The following is a 9,335-nucleotide window of genomic DNA, read 5'->3' as shown; positions in this document are numbered from 1 at the left end:
ACCCAAAGGAACCTCAGAGCTTCAATTAGTCTTCCAGGATTTAATGCAGAAAGGCTTCCTGCACCCTACCAACTCACCTTATAACACTCCCATCCTGGCTGTTAAAAAGCCTAATGGCTCTTACCATTTGTGAAAGATCTCTGCATCATCAACTCAGCAGTTGTCCCCATCCTCCCCATTGTGCCCATCCCATACACTTTGCTTTCCTCTATCCCCTCCTCCACCACATACTTTTCTGTGTTGGATTTGAAGGCTGCCTTTTTCACTGTCCCTCTGCATCCTGACTTACAGGATCTCTTTGCTTTCACCTAGATTGACCCTCTCACTCAAATTTCTTCTCAACTGACCTGGATGGACAGTTCTCCCACAGGGATTTCAGGACAGCCCTCACCTCTTTGGCAAAGCACTGTCTCATGATCTCGCCTCTCTTACTTTTGTTTCCTCCTTCCTTGTATAGTATGTTGATGATCTTCTATGTAGACCCTTTCTTGAGGACTCCCAAGGAGACACTATTAAGCTTCTAAATTTTCTGACTGACAGAGGGTATAGGATCTCTCCAGCAAAGGTACAACTTTCCCAACTTCAGGTTATTTACTTAGGAGTCAGCCTCTCACCTGGATTTAAGGCCATCAATGTAGAGAGAAAAGCATTGTTGCAGGACATGCCCACTTCATCTACCAAGGAAGAAATCTTTTCCTTCTAGGGTTAGCAGGATATTTACAATCCTGGATCCCAAATTTTTCCATCCTGGTGGCCCCCTTGTCTGAGACTTCAAAGAGTGCTCCCAATGAAACTCTCCTCAACCCTGTGGAAGCCCCTTTCCAGACACTAAGGAAAGTCCTTCTTCAAGCCCCAGTCCTACACATCCCTGACATCACCAGACCATTCTACGTGTTTGTCTCTGAGAAGAGTGGGTTTGCTCTGGGGGTCTTAGGACACATGTTTTGTCCCACCTTCGGTCCAGTGGCATAACTATCATAAAGGTGCCCTACCATAATAGGCTGGGCACCATGTCTTAGGGTATTGGCTGAAGCATTTGTCTTAATCCAGGAATCAAAAAAACTTTCCTTTGGGTCTCTCACTAAAGTCCTCTCACCTCATCATCTGTCCAACCTTCTTACTTATAAAGGTCTGCAAACTCTACAATCCTGTTGGGTGTTAGTTTTGCAAACTGCTCTTATTGAGAACTCTTCCTTTTCCTTTAAGACATGCCCTCCTTTAAATCAAGCCACCCTCTTATCCCCGACTTCCAACATACATGCTTCAGCAACCCATAGCTGCCTTGAGACTCTGTAAGAGTTACTCCCCTGCCCCTCCAATGTTCAGGAGAGAACCTTACACAACCCTACTTTCATATGGTTCACTGATGGGAGCTCTTTTCTCCATGAAGGGATCTGATGGGCTGGATATGCCATTGTCTCCCTGGAAAAGGTTGTAGAATCAGGACCACTACTTAACAACACCACTAACAAACAGGGGGAACAAATCACCCTCACCTGCACATTCACCCTCGAAAAGGGAGAATCCCTCACAATCTACATTGACTCTAGATATGCTTTTCACATTATCCTTTCCCATGCTGCTATTTGGAAAGAGAGGGGCCTTCTTACCAAAAATGAAACCCCATCACCAACTCTAGCTACATCCTAAATCTCCTTGAGGTTCTTTGCCTCCCAACAACCATAGGCCTTGTACATTGCCAAGCCATCAGACAGACCAATCATTCATCTCTTTGGGTAACAACAAGGCAAATGAGGAGGCTAGAAGAGTGGCCATATCATCAATATCAGCCCCTATCATAACTCTTCAGATCCCTTACCTCCACCACTCCCCAACAGGGTGGTACTTTCCTACCTCCGCCATCTATTCAACCTTAACCTTTCTTTGCTCTCACAATTCCCTAACACTCATTTGCAACTATCCTTTTCTGATATCTCATTTCTGAAGGAACTCTCCTCCACATGTGAAGTTTGCCTACAAACCAATCCTACAGTCATCAAACCCCCCATTTTTCCAACTCACTAGGCCCTTGGTGCCATTCCAGGGGTAGACTGGCAACTTGACTTCACTCACATTCCCATAGTAAGAAAATCTAAATACCTTTTGGTCAAGGTAGACACCTTCTCAGGATGCATTGAAGCCATCCCCACCTCCAACAAAAGGGCACTGTCTCTACCTTCATCCTTCATGAAATCATTCCTCACTTTGGAGTGCCTGCCTCCTTCTAGTCAGATAATGGGCCTGAATTCATCTCTTGAGTTTCCCAACAACTTCTCAAGGCTCTTGGAGTCCCTTGGCATTTCCACATTCGTTTTCATCCAAAGTCATCGGGTAAAGTAGAACGAACAAACTGAACTCTTAAAAATGTCTTAACCAAACTTTCTTTAGAACTTTGCCTTGACTGGGTCAAACTCCTGCCTCTTGCTCTTCTTTGACTTTGCTCACTCCCAAAGAAATCTGCCAATATCTCCCCTTTTGAGCAGATGTACAGTCATCCCATCCTTCCCCCTGGGATAATGCCCTTTCCTGTCTCTATTCCTTCTTATACATTTATTCCTTTCCTAAACCACATTCAAGTTATCCTATGGGGTTATGCTGACTCCTCCCTGCCTAGACTCTTGTCTGGCCTGCTGCCTCAACCTCTTCAAATAGGATACCAAGTTCTTACCTCTCCTCCTCAGGAGGCTACAGCCCCTCTATCTCCCAAATGGCAGGGACCGCATATGGTGTTCCTGGCTATGTCAAAGGCTGTCAAGATGTGAGTTTTACAGTGATGGCTACACATTTCTCAGGTTAAGCTCTACCCTCAATCCACAAACTCCTTTCCAATTTCTAACCTTCAGGCTTCTTCTAATACTCAGCCACCCTGGTGGGACCTCTCTGCCTCAGGCTGAAGACAATCAAGCCCTCCACCCTTCTTCCCATTCCGGAGACCAAGGACCAGAACAGAACACCGAGGCACCAGACAACCACACCCAGCCATGAGGACTGGACTACCAACTACATTCTTGCCTCCCCTGCCATTTTCTCTGTCTGCCATTTTCCTAACTATTGGATTTTTCTCCAATAGATCTGTCCAGGTGCCAGCCATTTCCTCCCTCCCCGATTGCCCACAGGACTGCTGGAAGACCAACTCCTACTGTCCCCAGGGATATTTCAGCCACTTTACATATGTTCACAGCCAATGCTCAGAGGATCCACTTTTAACAAAGATAGTCACCACCACACACCACATACTCAATTTAACTAACCCTCTCATGGCACAGGGATGTTGGATGTGCGTGAAAGTGGGGTTCTCTCATCTCCTGGCTAGCACTGTAGACTTTAACAGCTCTTTGACTTTCAACAGCACCCCCTCAGAGCAGGCAGATATCACCCCAAAATCATTGGGAGTGCCTCTCTTCCAATTTGCTTCCAGGTGCATATCTTCCAATGGAAGCCACCCTGTGGGTTCATTAGAAAAAGGGAAGCACTCGCAGGAAGAGTGCTGTTTCTATGTCAACCAATTAGGTATTGTTAAGGACAAGATCAAACAGTTGCAGGAGGACTTGGAGAAGAGAAGGAATGAACTTACCGGAGGATACTCGTGGCCCATTTCAGGCCAATTATGGCAACTTATTCTCCCATTTATGTCCCCCACTCCTTATAATTGCCATCATATTGGCCTTTGCCCCCTGTGCATTGAAATTTGCACAAAATCAGATTCAAAAAATCTCTAATCAGACTATTAATCAGCTTGTATTATGGGACTATCAGGACCTCATAAAGGAAGAATTGAAGACTGGCTACAAGGGCACTCCCAGGGGAACTATCCAGTCCACAACCCCCACCTACTGCAATGATGTCTCCCTCCCCTGAGTCAGCTCTACACCCATGCCCAAGCAGGAAGCAGTTACTGAAGATGGATCTTCACCCGCATGTCCCAAAGAGATCTTCTTATAAAAACAAATATGGGGGAATGAAGGGACAATAGGTTAACAAGACTGCAGTAATTTCTCCCCTGCCATTTTGCTGCCACCATTATCCTGCCCCTCCACACCATTTTAAAACCTAGATTGTTAGCCTGTGAATTTCCTCATCAGGCATTAGTCCAATTGTTTTTAGCCCACAAACATCCACTACTTAGGAATAGCTCCTCCACCATTTTTTCTCTTTCTCTTTCTCTCACCTTTAAGGGCAGACACTCTGCTCATCTGCTTAATAAAATCTCTTGCAGGAGTTCCTGTGTCTGGCATGGTTTTCTGGGTGCTTTCTCCCATAAAGCATGAAAGGACATGTGCAAAGTTCGAACAGAGTCCAAGCACCATGCCACACACCAGAATCCCACATGAGATTTATTTTTAGTAGCACATGGGTCAACCAACAAGGCCATCCTCCCAGGAAGAGCAGCAGCATGTTGGTTCTTAAAGAGCAGTTTTATAACCTGCAAAAGGTATTCTTCCTAGGGGTTGCATCATGGACTGGGATGGGGTTGACCTCTATGTTTTATGGGAAGCTAAACAGCATTACCTCAGATCGAAATTTAGGAGCCCCATAGGTAAAATGGTTTTTGACCTAAAATGGCAGATCCGATGCCAATAAAACACATATAAGAAAAAAGTATATATCAAAAAACAAAACATTAATTTTGATTTAAAATTTTATCATGATTTACAAACAATATTTATTTATATTTATGGGGTATTGTAAGCTCATGGCCCACAAATGATGGAGGCAGGAGAAAGGAAGCAAACCTCGAATTAGCAAGCTTTCCTCTATTCTGCAGTGAAGTCCATGAATCAGGCATGGGAGGAGCTGGCCTTCAGGTTACAGAAGGAGTCTGGGTTTTTATAGTTTCATTGGAGACGGCAGACATGCAGTTTTGACAGTCAGGGGTTAGTTGTACAGGTTAGAACTTTAACTTAGGAAGGTAGTTGTAAAAAGTTGAAACATATTATCTGGGAAGATAGGAGTCCAGATCCCGAGGAATGAGTTCTCAAATCTTGCCCATTGCTTTTCTTTCTCTGGGATCCATTGTTTCCCAGAGTTTCAATATCTGCTGTGCCTCCATTTAGGGCTAATTTGCAATAAGGAAGTCCAGGGCCCAGCATTTCAGTATTTAACTCCTTTCTTCATGATGCACTGGGACTTGGACAGGGTAAATGTTTACTTTTGGTGCAGATGCTCGGTATGAACCTGGGAAGGGATGAAAGTTTGCTTTTTCCACTCAGGGCCCATTGTTATTGGGAAAGGATGTACTGGGAGAGGTTTAATGTTTGGCTAATTTTCTCTCCCACCTCCTGAACCACACTGTCCCTCCATTTTTCTTGGGGAGCTGTTTTATAGGAATATTATTTTCCATAATCCTTCAGGTATGATGTGATGTTTTGATATATGTATGTAACAGTGGTCCACTTGTCCTTTTGGGTATAACGCTGAGGCTTATTTTTTTACAGGGACAAGTTTTCCTCTTTTTTTTTTTTTTTTTTTTTTATCCCTCTCCTCCTCCCTAACTAGGGGCAGGGAACAAAATTACCCTGAGCTATCTGTACTCTACATGAAGGAGATGCCTACTGAGGTTCTGGAAGATGACTATCTCCCAAATTAACAATGTTAACACACTTTCAGGTCATCTGGGGGACCCCCTTTCTGGGCACACCTCTGAAATGTAGACTTTGAAGAGCTCCTTTTGTTATGGGGCGCAAGTTAAGAACAGACCCATCACTACTGAGCAGTCCAAATTTGACAGTCTTTATTAAGCTGGCTGACTGACTGTCTCACACAATGCCCCAAAATATGACTATTGAGAGAATAGCCCCCACCATAGGGCTGTAGGGGTTCTTATACCAAAAATCACATCGATCTTAAGTGTCTGTTGCTATGATTCAAAATTACAAACTAACATCATGAGATCATTAACAGAGGGGGAAGTGGGTCAAAATGACCCTTACCTGGGTACAAACTAAAGAATGTCACTAACATCCACACAATCACGCTTCACATGGTACATTGTTTAGGAGCAATAGGAATCAAAAGAGAGCAATTTTTCATTACATAAGAATTGTCATTTTGTATTGCTAAACATGTCACACTAAGTAACTGATGATGTGGACAGAGGCAGGGCATTCCCATGGGAGAAGCTAAGCAATTGTTGATGGGTACAGAGGTGAGGTGTTCCCATGGGAGAAGCTTATTTCCTACATAACATGGAGTTTCAGAGCAAAATGGAGTCTGTTTAGTCATTTCCCTTATAGTCTGGCCTATAACATTCTCATGGAGCCAGATCTGTCAGTCCATCACACTTTAAAATTCCCCAGTTCCTCCTGATGGGGAGAATCACAGCCTTTGGGGACAGGAGTTCCCTGTGCTTCTCCTTTGCTAGCAAAGCAATAAAACTTATTTTTTCTTTTTCTCAAAACTGTGTCCTCATTATTGAATTGGCATTAGGGACAAGGACTGAACTTTTGGCAACGTGTATACATTGTAGAATTATTGTATCAAGCTAGCTGACATTCCAAATCAACTTACATACCTATCTTCTTTTTTTTTTTTTTTGTAATGAGAACACTTAAAACCTATTCTTTCAGAAATTTTGAAATAAATAATACAGCTTTTTAAAAAGAAGGAAAATTATCATTTGTGACACTATGGATGAACCTGGGTACATTGTGCTAAGTGAAATAAGCTAGACACAGAGACCCAAATACTGTATGATCTTGATACTGCTGATACCGCTCTTTACTGGTGACGAGTCCTGCTTCCTCGGGTGTTGAAGTGTAATGCCGGAGAAGCACGCCGAGGCAAATGTAGAGTGGAAATGCAACTTTATTAAAGAAAAGTAAAAGCAGACTTCTCCCAGGTGGAAGAAGGGGACCCAAAGGCGGAATCCATGGGATGAGCAAATCTCGTCCTTTTTATGGGTTTTATTCTCCCATTCTTTCTCCCTTATTTCTTCCCTTCCTGCCTACGGGATTAGGCCTGGTTTTGCAGGTGAGATGTAAAAAGTGAAAAGCGGATGGGGCAGGGGGAGGGTCAAAGTGATTCAGACAGGCAAGGGTCCAGGGGGCATTAATCAGTATCTTCCTGCCTGTAGTCTCTGACAAGGGCAGGTAAATTTGGTTATCAATGGGTTCTGCAGGTCCTTGACATTCCATTTTCTCACGGCAGTCTCCAACTGCCAGAGGCAGATGGTTTTATGGCCTCCATTTTCTTGATCTGATCCGATTTCCTATTTCTACACTAACTGCCTGTCCCCAATTCTGGCTTCACCGCCATTTACCGGTGACGAGTTCTGCTTCCTCTAATGTTGAAGTCTGAACAGTAGAGAAGCACGCCAAGGCAAGCACATTAAGCAGGTTTTATTTAAAAGCAGTAATAAAACAGACTTCTCCCAGGAGGGAGAAGGGGGCCATTGCTGATGTTCTAGAGTCCCAAGAAGTGAGCACACCCTACGTCCATCGAGTCAATGGACTCAAGAGATCCTTGACATTCTGTTCTCCCAGGGGCAGTCTCCAACTTCCAGAGGCAGTGGCTTTTATGGCCTCCATTTCCTCCATTTGACCCAATCCCCTATTCCTACACTAACTGCTTGTCCCCAATTCTGGCTTCAATCTCATTTATGCATGAACTCTAAAAAATGTCAAACTTTTAGAGGTTGAGAGTGGAAAGGTGGTTACCGGAGGGTGGAGTGGGGGTGAGGACAGGAATGCAGAGATGTTGATCAAAGGATGCAAACTTTCAGTTAGACGAGAGGAGTAAGTTTTAGAGATCTAGGGCACAATATGGTGGTCCTAGTTAAGAACAATATATTGAATATTTCAAAGAAAACCATTTACATGAAATTTTCTTCCTGAAAACAAGACCTTTGCCTACCTGGATCCTGTAGAGGGCAGCACTTCCCTAATACTTAGTCAAGACAATCTGCTAAGGCCCTGGCTGGTTTCTGCTCTCAGTAGCTCCCCACACTGTTCCTTGTCCAAGGCTATAGGAAAGACTGCTCAACTGAAATGCAAGTGTCACAGAGGTAGATGCAGTTAGTGTAGAAATAGGGGATTGGGTCAAATGGAGGAGATGGAGGCCATAAAAGCCATCTGCATCTGGAAGTTGGAGACTGCCCTTGGGAGAATGGAATGTCACAGATCTCCCGAGTCCATTGATTACCAAATTTACCTGTCCTTGTCAAGCACTACAGGCAGGGAACTGCTAATTAATGCCCCCTGGGCCCTTACCTGGCTGAATCACTTTGGCCCGCCCCCTGCCTATCCGCTTCTCACTTTTTGCATCTCACCTGCAAAACCAAACCGGGCTGTAGGCAGGAAGAAGAGATAAGGGGGGAGAGAACCGAAGAACAAAGGAGACCTTAACCTATAAAAGATGTAGGGTATGCTCACTTCTTGGGACTCTAGAACATCAGCAATGGCCCCCTTTCCCCTCCCGGGAGAAGTCTGTATTATTACTGCTTTTAAATAAAACCTGCTTAATATGCTTGCCTTGGCGTGCTTCTCTAATGTTCAGACTTCAACATTAGAGGAAGCAGAACTCGTCACTGGTAAACAGCAGTATCACCATGACCTAGCCCTACTAACCCCCATAAAACCCAGATCCTGTGATGGTCCACCACCATTTTCTCTCCTGAAAATATGTTTAATAAAAAGCATCACTGATTCATCGAGGTCTGTCCCTGTTTCGGTTATTTTTGCTTTCAACTTCCACATAGTATAATCATCAATCTGGAAAAGCTACAAAATCCAAATTGTTAGGTTGGGACTTAAGCAGCTACGTGGAAGAAAGCAGAACAACTAAGGCAGCGGGCAGTGTGCCAAAGAGCGACCAATCAAACAAGGACAGATAAATCCCACTGACCTTTACATCCACCTATCACTCAGCAGGATCCCTGCCTATTCTGGCCTATAAAGACCCTGGGCAGCCGCGGGGCCACATGTGATTTTCCATGGCTTTCCACCCTGAACTGTACCCTGGAGCGCTGGGAATTTCACCCAAGAGCCAAATTCCAATAAAACTTGCTTCGCAGTTTCTGTCTGCTTTTGTTTGGTCACTGGCCCTCACCCTCAAGCTTACACAAATCAAACCAAATATTAGAATTAATAAGGAAATTCAATAAGGTTGTCTGACAATCCCAAAACCAACATTTCTTCATAACAAATAATCAAATGGAAAATATGATTTAAAATAAGATGTATGGTAACCACAAAATTATAAAATGTCTAAGGATTAATTCATCTAGAAGTACATAATATAACTGTGGAGAAGATAAATAAGATAATTTGAATAGAGATAAGTTTCAAGTTCTTAGATGGGATTTTTTTTTTCAGTCGCCGGGATGGAATCCAGGGCCT

Source organism: Sciurus carolinensis, chromosome 11 (assembly GCF_902686445.1).
Source record: "Sciurus carolinensis chromosome 11, mSciCar1.2, whole genome shotgun sequence".
NCBI classification, from domain to species: Eukaryota; Metazoa; Chordata; class Mammalia; order Rodentia; family Sciuridae; genus Sciurus; species Sciurus carolinensis.
This window is presented reverse-complemented; position numbering follows the sequence as displayed.